Source organism: Accipiter gentilis, chromosome W (genome assembly GCF_929443795.1).
Source record: "Accipiter gentilis chromosome W, bAccGen1.1, whole genome shotgun sequence".
Taxonomy (NCBI): domain Eukaryota; kingdom Metazoa; phylum Chordata; class Aves; order Accipitriformes; family Accipitridae; genus Astur; species Astur gentilis.
This window is the reverse complement of record NC_064918.1, coordinates 15,336,702-15,352,062: the sequence shown is the minus strand read 5'-3', so window position 1 is coordinate 15,352,062 and position 15,361 is coordinate 15,336,702. Positions and strand designations below refer to the sequence as shown.

At 41.4% G+C, this 15,361-nt stretch overlaps 1 protein-coding gene across 12 annotated transcripts in view; it reads right to left on the bottom strand.

Moving 5' to 3' along the window:
• LOC126035273 (growth hormone receptor-like) overlaps nucleotides 1-15,361 on the bottom strand; it is a 190,468-nt gene that overhangs the window by 112,765 nt on the left and 62,342 nt on the right. For 5 of the 12 annotated variants that reach the window (XR_007504891.1, XR_007504890.1, XM_049793663.1 and 2 more), the window contains exon 1: nucleotides 9,281-9,494. The exons of 2 other annotated variants lie outside the window; for them this stretch is intronic. The gene's annotated coding sequence lies outside the window, so the exon portion shown is untranslated. Of the gene's footprint in view, nucleotides 1-9,280; nucleotides 9,495-9,566; nucleotides 9,714-9,746; nucleotides 9,777-15,361 lie in introns of those variants that run through there. 5 more of the 12 variants (XM_049793657.1, XM_049793665.1, XM_049793656.1 and 2 more) reach the window with 5 other exon arrangements.

Here is a 15,361-nt window from a genome sequence, read left to right as displayed (position 1 = left end):
TGAGTGCTAGCACTGGCTTAAGAAAGAACAGCAGCAATCTTGATTTGTACCCATAGAATTTTCTTCCTTTTATGTGTATTGTTTTAATGTATGGACAGATCCCTAAACAACATAGGATTGAATGCAAAATGGGATAGAATGTGAGTGAAAAATCCATCATATTTCTTAGGAATCCTTCTTCAGTGCAATGTGCAAATACCAAAAGAGAAAATCCTTGAACTGAAGAGAGAGAAAAATTAAACAGACATTCAAAAATAATAGAAGGAATGTTTCATGCAAACCCAAGAACAATAAGCAATAGCAATCAAGATTAAAATAAATAATTCCATGTGTGGTTAGCTGAAGTGAAACCTGTAAGCAGGGTTCTCTCCTGATTCATATAATGAAACAAGAGAATTAGATAGGTCCATACATGCTAAGTCTTTACCTTTTACCCCATAATATGCAGAGCCAACTTCTAATATCCCACTTTTCAGAAAGACCCTGCTCACATTTTATGAGGCTGAGGATCTAACTGATTTTCCCATTTACATATAATTCTATAAGGAGTCTTATGTTGATTTAACTGTTGATTTTCAAAAGAACTCTTAATCTCAGAGAGAATAATTGACCAGTGAGCTACAACTTGCTTTTTCAAAAATAAAGGGACACTTCAGACTGAAACAAATTTGTAAAGTCTAAGGCAGCTATTGACTGAAATGAGCTACCAAGCACTACTGACAAATTCCTGTTTCAAAACACTCGGTAGGGTATTAGCAAGTGGAAATGATCTCCATGTGACAAAGACAGATTCCTACTACAATAGGAAAGGGAAAATTATTCTAGTAGCCTTTCCAAAGTATTTTGAAATCCTGTTCAACAGCAGAAAAGATCTTAGCTACTCTATGGGCAACAAAGGGAAATGTCCTAACTTCTGATTACCTAATTGTACTCAGAACATTTTGTTTCACTCTTGGCAGCAAGTAGTGATAACACAGAGACTCCATGCAGCGACACTGTTTATTTGCAATATTGCAATTTAGAACAAGCCACATGAGCATAAAGACAGTTATATTTGCACTTGGCTCTGACACTTCATTATGTGTGAAAAAGGGGCAGTACTGCACATAAGGTAATGAGCTAGATGTTTAAATGGCAAGTAGCCACCTTTTCAATGATTCTTGGAAAAACTACAATTTCAGCAAAAGGAAAACATAGATTCGTGTGAATAAACTGTATAGGTGAGGTTTTTTCAGAGACATTTTTTCTCAGAAACACATTTGTTTATTCTAACCCATGTGGCAAACGAAAGGATTGCAGCACTGAGTTAAGATAAGGCCTATCCAGGACTAGTTTGCTTCCCAAACTAAGAAACAGACTCAGCTTTTGATTGGGATGTCAGGATCTGTGCCTATTTTCTCTCCTCAGCACATCCCATGCTAACCTATCAAAAAATAATAAACTGGAAAAGATGAGATGGATCCAAACGTGCCAAAAGATCTTTTGGTCTTCAGAAAAGCATCTAAGCAAAGACCCAGTGCTGGAAAAATCCTGTCTTTGTGAAACCATTCCTGGCATTTTCAGACAGAATCCTGTGGCTGGTCTTAAGGTAGGCAGGACGAGATGCTGCACTAGGTATCAGGGCAGGAATCTGCTCCCCAGGGAGAGAGCTAACCAAAATTAACCTACTGCTTAAACAGAATGCCTGGGAAGCACATAGGCTCCCAGGAGATTTCAGCCATATCTGGAAGGTAGACATTTTACTGTGTATACAGATCACTCACTGCCTCGCCCTCATTAAATCAAATTAACAGCTCCAATACAATGCTGCTGAGATGGAATTAACTCCACATTAGGACTTGGGAGTTGTCAGATCGAAGGGAAATGCCAGCGGCCCTGTTACCCCAGAACAGGGCAGGCTCATACTTTCCTGTGTTACTCGTTAACTTGATCAAGATTATTTCATCCTCAGAAAGTGAAAAGATAAGGTAGGTAGAGGAACAAATTAGCATGTAGTTTTATGTTCACTGCAATTGCCTTTCTCCACTTCAATGTGTGGTCTCCTAACAGAGGAATTGTGGGACAGTAGCCTGGGACTAGATGGATACCAAGCACTGCCACTTCAGTTATGCACGCTTTTAACCACATGGTGATGCACCTGCTTTTTATAGATGCACACATACATGCATGTATATACAGTCATGCTGACAATATGCTACAGTATTTATTTAAATTGATCTTAAACATACTAAGGTTATAATTTACATGACACATGCATCAAATTTGAGTCTAAAAACTAAGATGAATGACCTTCTAGTGGCTGTGCGCTGAAAACGTACAGAGTTATTGTGGCTCTACAGCCCAGCATTAACTTGCAGAAATGAGTTCTCTAGAGAACTTGAAAAATATTTTCAGTGTGGCTTATGTACTGCGCACATGAAACATGAACATAAAAGCTTGAGAAGTTGAGAAGGCAAAGCCAACTTAATGCTTAAATTCAGAGGCGGCGTAATATGCTTGCTCTTTATAAAAACTACCACTGAATACTTGTAATAAGCCACATGTATATATGTCCATATGAGCTGATGGGATACACATAGGAGTGCTGAGGGAGCTGGTCAGTGTCACTGCAAGGCCATTCTCCATGATCTTTGAAAGGTCATGGCAACTTGGGGAGGCTCCTGAGGACTGGAAGGAAGCAAATGCAGCTCCTTATTGTCCTGGTTTCAGCTGGGATAGAATTAACTGTCTTCCTAGTAGCTGGTACAGTGCTATGTTTTGAGTTCAGTATGCAAAGAATGTTGATAACACTGATGTTTTCAGTTGTTGCTCAGTAGTGTTTAGTCAAAAGTCAAGGATTTTTCAGCTTCTCATGCTCAGCCAGCGAGAAAGCTGGAGGGGCACAAGAAGTTGGCACAGGACACAGCCAGGACACCTGACCCAAACTGGCCAACGGGGTATTCCAGACCATGTGACGTCCCATCTAGTATAGGAACGGGGAAGTGGGGGCAGGGAATCGCCGCTGGGGGACTAGCTGGGTGTCGATCGGCGGGTGGCGAGCAATTGCCCTGCGCATCATTTGTACATTCCAATCCTTTTATTACTACTGTTGTAATTTTATTAGTGTTATCATTATTAGCTTCTTCTTTTCTGTTCTAGTAAACTGTTCTTATCTAAACCCACGAGTTTTACTTCTTTTCCCGATTTTCTCCCCCATCCCACTGGGTGGGGGGTGAGTGAGCGGCTGCGTGGTGCTTAGTTGCTGGCTGGGGTTAAACCACAACACTTATCTTCAAGAAGTGCAAGATGAAGAACACTGAGAACTGAGGGCCAATCAGCCTCACCTTGATTCCTGGGAAGGTGATGGAGCAAATGATCCTGGAAAACATTTTGAAACATAGAAAGGACAAGAAGGTGATTGGGAGTAGTCAGCATGAATTTGTGAAAGGGAAATCATACCTGGTCAACCTGGTAGCCTTCTACAATGGAATGATTAGCTTGGTGTATAAAGGGAAAACAGAAGATGTTGTTTATCTTGATTTTAGCAAGGCTTTCAACACCATCTTCTGTAAAATCTTCATTGACAAACTGATGAAGCACAAACTAGATAAGCGGACAGTGGACTGAAAACTGGCTGAAATGCCAGGCTCAAAGGATTGTAATCAGTGGCACAAAATCCAGCTGAGGGCCAGTCACTAGCCCAAGGGTTGATGCTGTGGTCAATGCTGTTTAATATCTTCATTAATGACCTTTTTCACTGTAGAGGTGATCAAACAGTGAAACAGGTTGCTCAGAGAGGTTGTGGAGTCTCCATTTCTGGAGAAATTCAAAACCCAATTGGACATGGCCCAGGGCAACTGCATTAATGAAACCCCCCTCTGAGCAGGAAGGTTGGACTAGATGATCTCCAGGGGTGCCTTCCAACCTCAGTGATCCTGTGATTCCACGTTTCTGTATATTTATATACAGAATTGAAAAATTGCTGGCAGCAGACAAAGAAGAGGAGGATATCAATGACATGCTTTGGAAGAAAGATGGTAAACTATGGACACCCTGTGACTGCATGGGTTTGCATGGGCAGCTCACCATATATGGCTGCCTGAGGAATCCAGACAGCTGTTATGGAGACTCTTTCTTTTCTGGATCCAAGGGTGGTGATACTTACCTCTCCTTTTTTCTCTTTCTTGTCTCTCTCTCTCTTATCTCTTCCTCCTACCTTCTTGTTAGGAATATTTTGCTATGGCTGTTAGGTGTCAAGTTTTTTTATTTTAAATATCTGCTATGCCAAATTTAGCCACACTTGTGTTATAAGTCAACGTTAAATAAAACATATTTTGAGCATTTAGGAGCCATTGTCGTGACTCCTGCCCTGGGATTCGCCAAGTGAAACGGGGTGTTGAAATTTTCCCTGTCCCTCCTGAGTCATTGTCGTGACTCCTGTGTGTGGCAACGGACTATCTAAAAGATCACCTCCCCCGAGCCCATCGGGTGGGATGGGACAGGGAGGAACAGTGTGCATTCCCCCCAAAACCTTAACTACCTTTGAACAGGTTAAAATGCATGGAATTAAGAGGGAACTACAACATGCCCTAGGTTTGCTAGTATTCTGGAGGAAACATATTCCCTATTTCTCTATCATAGCCTGCCTCCTCTATGACTTAACATGCAAAAGAGCTGCTTGGGACTCGACCCCCATTCATGAGGAAGCTCTGAAGCTGTTAATCTTTGAGGCTGGGGTATATCAGGCCTTAGGGCCAATACACCCGATAGATCCATTCCACATCGAGTGGGGTTTTGCAATTCACGGACTGTCCATACTTACGTGGCAATGCGGACCAGAAGGCCCAACTTGGCCTTTTGGATTCTATTCACGTAGCTTTAAAGACGCAGAGAAATGATACTCTGTTTGAGAAAAGGGCCTCTTTGTGGTCAACCTAGCTTTACAAGAGGTGGAAAAAATTATACGGCAACAACCAATTATCCTAAGAGGGCCCTTTAATGTTTTAAAACCAATATTGGCGGGAACCCCACCCCCTGTAGGAGTCACACGGCGAGAAACCATAAGGAAATGGTATGCGCAGCTAGATCATTATTGTCACACAAGGCAGATAGAGGAGGGAGCACCCAAAGTAGTCCAAATACAAGATCCACCCTCTGACCACCCAGACACAGAGCGCCCTAACCCCATGCATAAAGCCTGCTCCTCCATTCAAGCCCCACCTTTAAAACGTATGGTTCACTGACGCATCCTCTAGGAGAGAGGGAAAGGTGTGGAAATATCGAGCAGTAGCCCTACATATTGATTCAGGGGACCGAATTGTGACAGAAGGGGAAGGAAGTGCTCAGATAGGGGAGTTGATCGCTGTGTGGAGTTGTGGAATGATTGCTGGAGGTGACATCAATATGACACCCTCCCCTCAAGGGAAGTTGAACCTCCAGTGTGGAATGAAGTGGACATGTAAAGAATCGGTTCCATGGTAGTTCCCTAAGCAACATAACCTGCAACTTTAGATGTTAGCAACACCAGGGGAGCTTGGTGTGCTGACTCTGAAAAGTAACACGGAGGGTGGAGCAGAGTGGAGACTGCGGCCAGGCTCTGTGATTGCAGGGATAGGGAACTGGAACGATAGGAACAAGAACGGTTGGTCCCTGCACTGAATCCACTGAAGCAAGGAGGTAAAATAATGGGGGTTCTGTCAACCTAATGCCCTACTTCTGATTTATATCACACGTGCCCAGTTCTAGGGTATTGGCATGCAACACCATGTCCTTTGGGTGAACCTTTCTCGTTATAATATCATTATAATACCAAAACACACCTCCATCCCAAAAGTTACCCACCTCCAAAGTGCAACCACCCCCCCCCCCAGAGCATGCACTCTAAATTTTTCCTAGCATATACCTTTAAAAGCAAAGTGGGAGAACTTCATACTAATCAAAGGTATGTATGACTAGAGTCACTCAAGCTCCACCTAAAAGGAAAAATAGAATAAAAAGACCCCAAAAGAGGAAGACTATTAGGGAAGATACCATCATAGACAAGTTGGGAGGGCATTGCTGACTTCTGGGATCAGTCGACGGGCTGAACCTCTCTTCTCCCCCCATAGGAACACCTATTGGGTGAGATTCGAACACTCAGCTGTACCGAGTGCTTCCCCGGGAAACTTAGAATTCTTTAGAGCTCTTTTCTTTCATAATTTTATGTGTTTGTAGTTGACTGTATTATCATTTGCACATACTTTGCAGACAGTGTATTTATCACCAGCAATCCAAAAGAACCTGTACTGTTGCTTTAATAAACTGCGCTGCTCATTAATCTAGTCATGATAGTTTGTTAACGCAACCAAACTCCCTAAGTCTGGCAATTCTCGTGCATCGAATGTGGCTAAGCCGAGAGTGCAGAGTGCTGTAAGTGCATCTGTCGTTGTGCGACTGGACTTATAGCGCTGAATTGGACATTGCTCAGAAACTAAACCTAGCCACCTCCAGCCCCTCTGACATGTGAGGATAAGCTGGAATGCAAGGTGGTTTATTTTCTGCCAAATTCCTTTACCCTTTAACACAACAAGAGTGTATTTACCAAGGAAGCCAAGACTGAAGAGTCAGTGTTTGTTTATACAGATTCATATGCTGTCTTCAAGGGATGTACGGAATGGCTCCCATTTTGGGAACAAAATCAATGGGAGGTCGATTGGATACCAGTATGGCAATAAGAAAAATGGGAGGAAATCTTAAACATTGCTAAATGGAAAACCTTCCTAGTAGGATGGGTGGCTGTGCACCAGGCAGGAAATCATCCAGCTCACCTTTTAAATAATCAGGTGGATTCGATGACCTGCTTAGCAAAATTAGCTGTAGAAGGCAAAGCAGAGAAATAGGAGCACTTATTAGAGTGGTTGCATGTAAAGTGAGGTCACTCAGGGAGCAAAGGTTTATTTAAAGAGGCAGTAAGCAGGGGATGGTCTGTAACCAGGGAATTGTGCAACACCATTATTTCAGCATGTGGCTTATGCTGCACTCGATTAGGAGAGCACAACCCCCTTAAGGATTGACCCCTACACTTAAGGGATAATAAAGGGTTGTGGGATACTTGGCAAGTAGACTAATAGCCAAACGCAGGAAAGAAAAGAGGACAAATATTTCTGATGAGTCATTTTGCTCTTCCTCAATCACTCCTTCCCCTCCCTTCTCTAATTGCCTTTTTCAGTAGATACAAACATCAGAAACACATTTATTAAGTTAGCTGTACTTTTCAAAAGGTTGCTCTTGTGATATTTTGATCATTACAAAGCACGCAAGTTACACAAACACTGCATCACTGTAGCTACATTCAACTCAAATCCACAAAGGGAGCCTATTAGCTACTGATGCTGACATTCTGCACATTAAGAACCCAAACTTCTATTTTGGGTAATCGGGACATGAAGGATTTGGGTGCAATAATACGAGCCATAGGCGACAAGGAGATAAACAGCACCATTCCCCTTCCCCATGAAAGGGGGATGGCTCTGGAACATTGTTAGCATTTGCACTAAGACATGGAAAAAACATACAAATTAATATATCGGTCTCTTCAAGGCAGAAAACATCTTGGGTACTACAATTAAAAAGGCAAAAAATCTCCACTGCAATCAAACATAATTGTCTCTCTTTTTAACAGAGACCATTTATCACCACCCTGAAGGTGCCTATAAATTGCAAAGGGCAAAACTGTTTTCCAGCTTGGTGTTCATATCTTTCCCAATGATAAGTGACCTTGAGGGTTGGATGGTTTAAATGTTGCTTAGAGAAACAATAGGAAGAACAGAGGGCAAGGTGATTTCTTCACTTTTAAAAGCAGCTTAACTCTGAAATTTCTGTACTTTGGTAAGCTTTGGGTAAAGTCTTTCTCCTGAAATAACAATTTAACTGAGAAAATTCCAGCAAGCAAATACAACTGCTGCTTATTTTAACAAGAAAACTCATTTTTTGTATATAAACAAGTATGACTCAGTCCTACACAGTAGTTTTACTACTAAGAACTTCCTGTACCTTCCCTGCACTTGAAACAGTCTGTCCAATATTTCCATGCTAAAACATGCCTTGTTGCTCTCCCTCAGCACTGCCCAGACATGAAACAAGCCCTTTTCAGAGAGATGAATGTCTTCTCATCCTGCACCAGTGATTTTAGCAGTCTTATGCTTAGAAATCTCACTGCAAGATCGGGACCTAAGTAGCGTCCACATAAAGAGAGCAACTAATATACAATGTGTATCTGTAAATCAGTTTGCTCACAGGTTGAGAAAGAAGATGTAGAGAAAGATACTATTTCTACTCTTTGTTTTAAGTAGCTGAGGCATTCATACACCAAAGACAGTGAATTGGACTGTATTAAGAAATTACTTTGCCAAGCTTACCACAGGCATTCAACATTCATGACGTTGGCTTAAAACTGTGCTTAAAAAAATGAGCTTTATTTTTTCTGGGGCCTCAGCCTTTAGGATTCACAGTTGCAAAATTCTGTAGGCAACAAGGAAGGCTATAAACTTTCATTAAAAGCAAGATAAAGGCATACTGCACCTCTTCAGAAATTAAATGCTTTCAGGCATTTTATAGCATCATGTGTAAGATCAAATCTCTAGCAAGGTGCTAAATAGACACGGAGGCTTACAGGGGATAAAACAGAATGAACTTTACCGTATGCATTCATCTCTTTCCAGCCCCCTCCCCAAACCCTCTGAAGATAACATTATCAAGAAATAAGCAGGACCAATCAGAAAAGGGAGGCTATACCCCCAATCAGGCATTTCTTTAACATTAATGAATTTTACAATATTCAAGTGGACAGTGTCCTTTTTAAAAAGCAACCCCTTTATTATAATCAACTGACTGTAGCAGAAGCTCATACTCATCATCTCTCAAAGACACCAGGCTTCCCTTGATTAGCTTGAACATAAAGGGTAACATTGCTTTTGTGTACACTCTTCCCTCCTGCCCAATTTGCAAATGTTTAATTAAATATAAATAGCATTAACTTTTTTCTGTATGATTCATTTAGCAGGTTGAAAAGTTCACTTGAATATACAGTATTCATCTAAGTAGTCTATAGTGTGGAGTAATTATATCTGAGCTGTTACAGTGAAAATGGAATGCAAAGTGATTAACACTGTACAAAGAAAACATTATTCCTCAATACTGAACAGCTCCACCTTCAAAGTCTCTTTAAACCAGTCATTATAATCTGTCACTGCCTTCTGTCCTTCCCACCCCCACCCCCCCCAAACCAAGAAAATAACAATTAAAAGATAAAAAAATCCAACACCTGGATTGGGAATCCAACCAAGACAAAGAACCAGGCTGTTCAATGGGAGCTCACCTTTCAGCACACGTGCAGCCAAGGTCAACTTTAAAGGAAGAAAGAAGCTGTGATGTCCAAGGGAAGGAGATGGGCTGGAAGACAGGGGAGCAAGTTGTGCCAAGAAGAGTGGGTGAAGGTCAGGAGATCACTCCTGGCAAGTATTGCCTGCTGCAGCCCCTCCCAGCTACCACCCCTTCCCACTTGCCCTACAGGCAGAAACTCCCAGCTGAACCCCACACCCACGTCCTACCTGCCAATCTCCCTCTCTAGATACGCACCCTATCCATTCATCATCTCTGGTAATTCAAATATTCCCATCTGCAGTGCTAAAAAATCAGTAACATGCAAAATGTCCACAATCTGTCCCATCAAGCACTCTCACAGCAAAAGAGAACGATCACCCTCAGCACAATTTGGAAACTGTGCTCACATTCGATTTTCCAGGAAAGAGCCCTCTGACAGAAAAAGGAATAAACAAGAAAATGTGTACAGGGATCATCCAGAAATTTAAGGGCAAAACTGTGCTGAGTGAGAGCAACGGCCCTGTGTACCCAAAAGCCAACAACTAGATTCCAAGTATTTTGGAATATGAACTCAATATTTCTTTGGTTAACAAAGTTTACAAACCTGAGTTGATGCCAGAGACAAAGAGAACATTTTCATTTTGCAATAAATCTCAGGGAGAGCAAAAGCTCTTAGAAAGGCTTACCCTCTAGCTGAAGAAAACTAGCCTGCCAGTGTTACCAATATTTGATAAAAATTAGAATTTAACATGAGTCAGGCTTGGTTAAAAGGGAAAAGACTGTAGAATAGGAGTTTGAAGCTTGCAATAGTTATAGAAACCTAGGAACATACAAAATGTGCAGTAAGGAATTATAAAAGAATAAGTATTGTCTTAGATCAGTTAACCATAGAAATTTAGATAGATTTGTTAGATTGTAGTGTTTTGCTTTAATGAGCAAAGAGAGAGATCGTTATGGACCTTAGCTCTGTGGTTTACAAACCCTACTTTGATCAAAAGACCAGTTAGTAGAATAGGTAAGATTAACCAATGGATGTTATAGTATAAGAATATTGATAAGGTGATGTAACTGGGGGCCAATCACTAGAAACGTTAAATTTAAGAATTAACATTGAATGTACTTTTATGTAAATGGCAAAATTGTACTGCATAGAATCGTATAAGAGAGGTCAACTATCGGACAAAGTGAGGAAGACTATGGAAGACCACCAGAGGGCTTATGAAGACCACCAGAGACTTCACTACACCTGCATAAAAGGACATTTACATATGCTAATGATCTTTCGGACAATTGATGATTATGTATGATATTTCCCAGAAATCTAGTGAATATGTATGACAGGTGTATATTTAACCTGCATGATTAAACCAGACAGGTGCACACACTAGGTGGAGTGATCCCCTGTGTGCCCAGCGCTGCAATAAAGGAGTGCCTGCTTCTTAACTTCTCATTGCTGTTAAGGAGTTTTATTCCGGATTTCGGTAACACCAGCTTAGGAGTTATATTTGCAAAGTTTTATAAGTAGCAGTTAAGGCCAAAGGGGAAACTGTACTGTCAGAAACTTAGTTTGGCCACCAGTTATTGCCTTAATCCATGAAAAAAAGCAGCGCCGGGATCTTTACTGACCACAAACCAAACAGGACTTTGAGTGTTTGCTCTGACATAGGACAGTGCCAGCAGCAGGGCACCAATGTCACACTAACGCAGCTGTGGGACCTGTCCAGATCCACAGCAAAACCAGTTATGCCCACCCCAACCTGGAAACAAAGATGGATTTTGTGTATTTCACTAAAGCATTTTTCAGTCCGAAGCTTCTTCTAACACACATTTTAGGCAATGTTTTTAAAAAAATTAAATAAAAAAATAAAAAAAGAGTAATACCAGCTAAATCACAGGGCTGTAAGTTATTATATCAAGGGAATTCACATGATTCATGACAGTTTTCTCATTGCTTTATTATAAGATTAAATATCAGAGTGTCATATTTTACTACTAGCCAGCAGTTGGGGGGGAACAGCCCCTATAATAAAAGAGGAGTTTGGAGTAAATCACAAACTGAATGTAAGCCAACAACGCAATGTCATTGTCTCAAAGGCACCAGGAATTCTGTAACGTGTTAACGGGAGCAGCACACTGCAGGACAGGAGATTAGTTGCCCCACAGAAGAGAGCAATAAAGATATGAAGTTCAGAAAACCTGACCAACTGAGAAAGGTTTAAAGAGCAGCATTTGGCTTACAAAAGAGATGTGAGACATATGGGGGAGCAGGAGGAAGGAGGAGGGAGGAAGGGATGCACAAAGCCTCACAGCCTGGAGAGGCTGTTGCAGAGAAAGCAATGGTTGGCAGTTCTCCGTGGCTACCATGCTAACACAGCACCAAGCATGGTGAAGAAGGTTTTTTTGAATAACTTTTCAACTAGGTAATTAAGAAAACCAAATCAACCCTGCAGTGCTGCAGATCCTGTGGAGCTCACTCAGCAGTGCTCTGGGGGTCTGCTGTCCCATCCACATGTGGGGTAACTGCTTTCCTATCCATGCTGCAAACTCTTCAAAGACAGGGAGGTGTGTCCACTCAGCATCTACCACATTATCATTAGCATTATGTCTATCTTAAACCTTATCCCAGATTATTATCTTGCACAATTGTCCTGGTTTCGGCTGGGATGGAGTTGACTGTCTTCCTGGTGGCTGGTGCGGTGCTATGTTTTGAGTTCAGCATGCGAAGAATGTTGATAACACTGATGTTTTCAGTTGTTGCTCAGTATTGTTTGGACTATAGTCGGGGATTTTTCAGCTTCTCATGGCCAGCCAGGGCACGGGGGGTTGGCACAGGACGCAGCCGGGGCACCTGACCCAAACTGGCCAACGGTGTATTCCATACCATGTGACGTCCCATCTAGTTTAGGAACTGGGAAGGGGGGGGGGGGGGCAGAGAATCGCTGCTCGGGGACTGGCGGGGTGTCGGTCGGCGGGTGGTGAGCTATTGCCCTGTGCATCATTTGTACATTCCAATCCTTTTATTACTACTGTTGTCATTTTATTAGTGTTATTATTATCATTATAATTTCTTCTTTTCTGCTCTATTAAATCGTTCTTATCTCAACCCAGAAGTTTTACCTTTTTTTTCCCCGAGTTCCTCCCCCATCCCACTGGATGGGGGAAGTGAGTGAGCGGCTGCGTGGTACTTAGTTGCTGGCTGGAGTTAAACCACGACAACAATCAATACCTGGCATCAGTAAATATCCATTTAGTAAAACTGTATCTGTTTAAGGGCATTTTAATATCTTCACGAACATCATAAAAACACTGGCTTCTCTATAAAAGAAAGCTGACAGCAGTTAGCCTAACAGCAAAAAATAGTTCAATAACAGATCCTTTTGGTGTGATAAAAAAAAATTCAGTTGGTTCCATTTGTACTGATATGTAATTTTAACAGAGGACTGAAATTTTTATTTCTAGTCAATACATAACATTTTATGCAATACAAAATAAAATACATTTTCATTTATTTGAATACACTTCAAAATATTTGAATTTATTATTTGAATTTATTTTAAATTACTTTTGTTTAGCTGTTTTCAACTCATTAAAATCATGCTCCACACTGAAAATTTGATTTATTTTTTTTAATGTGTTTAACCAGTCCAGCATTTAAAAGTAGCTGGGACTATATAACTCATAAGAGATGAAACTATTAGTTTAATTCAACCCAAAATTATAAATTGGCTTGGTTTCGTGAAAACTTTGTTTTTTCCAGAAAAAATACTACTTTATTTCACCCAGTGTCAGAGGCAAGCTTATAATGAAAAGCTTATATACTCCATTGCACAAAAGCGACTAATTATCTTCACTCTAAATTAAATATTCAAGGATTCCTTCACTGTCATATCTCATCAAGCTATATTCAAAATTCCCTTAAAACCTGAGATTTCAGAAAAATATTTTCCTACAGCTATTTTAGCAAAGGACAAAGAGGCAATTAATACAGGGTAGTGTCAGATTTCAGCAGGCATACAGCTGATGTACTTAAGCCACCTTAAAAATGCCACAAAGGTCTTGTGAAACAGGATACCCTTTGTATAAACAAGGCATGCCTTGCTAACAACTGTGCCCCTGAAGAACTAAAAGACTGATAAGAAGGGAACATCCTACCCCAGGAGGCACCTAAAGTTGAATAATTGCTAATAGGCATGAAGTCAGCAAAAATCTTCCATAACTGGAGGAAAGGTAAAGGCAGCAGGGGGAGATCAGACCACCGACTCAATTCAAGACCAAAAAGACTTCTCTTCCCCCCACCCCCAGCCTGTGCTGTAGAATAAAAGAACACTGTACCTTTAATTCGAAGCAGGAAAAACTTTAGCCCAATAGAAACTATGGTAGATAAGCGACTACCAATCATAGTTTTGGGGAAGAACTTTGGAAACTAAATATGTATAACTGAACTGTATCAATTGTTTGCCCGTTTAGGCATGAGGTGTGCTAGCTTTGTGGATTACCACCTAGCCCCCATCCTTGCGCAAACATGAATTGGAATAAAATACCTCTGCTCTGTGTGTACATTGGCATTTGACACACTGGGTAAACAACCCCACTTTTGGGACAACACAGCCAAAAACCCAACTTTATTAAAAGCAAAAGTAATGAGCACACGGTGCAGCCACTGTATTTGTATTTGGTTTGTTCAGCACTGTAAATTATCCTGCCATTCCTGAATGCAGCTTACCAGTTCTCCAAGGCATGTATCTTCATATTTGTTTAGCATAGTTGACTGAATTGCAAACTACAGCTATGGCACTGTATTAGTAATAAATTATTGTCACCTGATGCAAGAGTCTTTGCTCCTGTTTATCATAGCAGACAGTGCATACGAGGAAAATTCTGCACATACCATTGAAGAGCAGGCACTAAAACTGAGGTGGCTGAACTAAGGTCTTAGGTTTATCATAGTCAGTAGAGTCTATAGAGAAGGCAAATAATTCAGGTATGTAATGCAGATACTTAAAATTACATCATATGAGTACTCTTCAGCAACTTCAAAATAGAAAAATAACAAACTTACAATTTCACCCAGACCGACGAGCCACCATTAGGTCACATTTCCCATCTGCTGCTAACAGCTAAATCCTGCCCATCCCTGCTTGACTAAGATTTGTCTTTGATTGCAATGCCTTGGCTGTAGAGCTCTCAAATTCCTTGTCCTTGGATGCATGAGCCTTTGAGTCACATGAGCTTAGGCCACCTTGCAGGTGACTGAGAGCAGATCCTAATGCCCCCCTTTGCCTGGTACATGGGGCTCCAGCTGCCTCTAGCCCTAGCCTGTTACCTGATTGATGTCAGATACAGAAAATCCTGTGGTATATTAGAAAGTCCTGTTTTAAATTAAGTTAGTTAGACAAGATCATTCTGATCTCTTCTATTCTTCCTGTTTAATGGTGCCTCACCTGGAGCACCTCTTCTGATCCTTTCTATTCTTCCTGACTGATGGTGCAACCCTCTTGGCAGGAAAATGAACCACTGACCTGATACAGAGCGACTTAGCGGTCAAAGTGAGGAGGGGATACCTCCCCAAACGACCACCAAAGACCACCTGAGACCCCCGCACATGCAGAGAAGGTATCTGATGTGTCATGGTTATGTAATCCTATGCATATACATCAGGTAGTTTGAATATGTACTAGGTAGGAGTAGTTTAATAAATTAGATGCAATTGTTACTGTATAAAAGGGGCACACCTGATGAATCTGGTATGCTTGATTTCTGGGAAGTCCACCTAGCACCCTGCGCAGAATAAAGCAATATCTCTCCTGAGTGTGTGAGATTGGTCTATTGCACACCAGGTAATGAATCCGCTTTTAGGACAACAGTTTTGGAGACCCAGATGGTACTGCCATGACACCTTGCCTGGATCAACTTGCCATCCACCAGCGGGGAGATGCTGCTCTCCAGACTCCAGCACGCACTGACCTTTTGACTGGGGACTCCGAGAGTATTCTCCCCAGCCAGAGCAGGTAAGTGACACAAT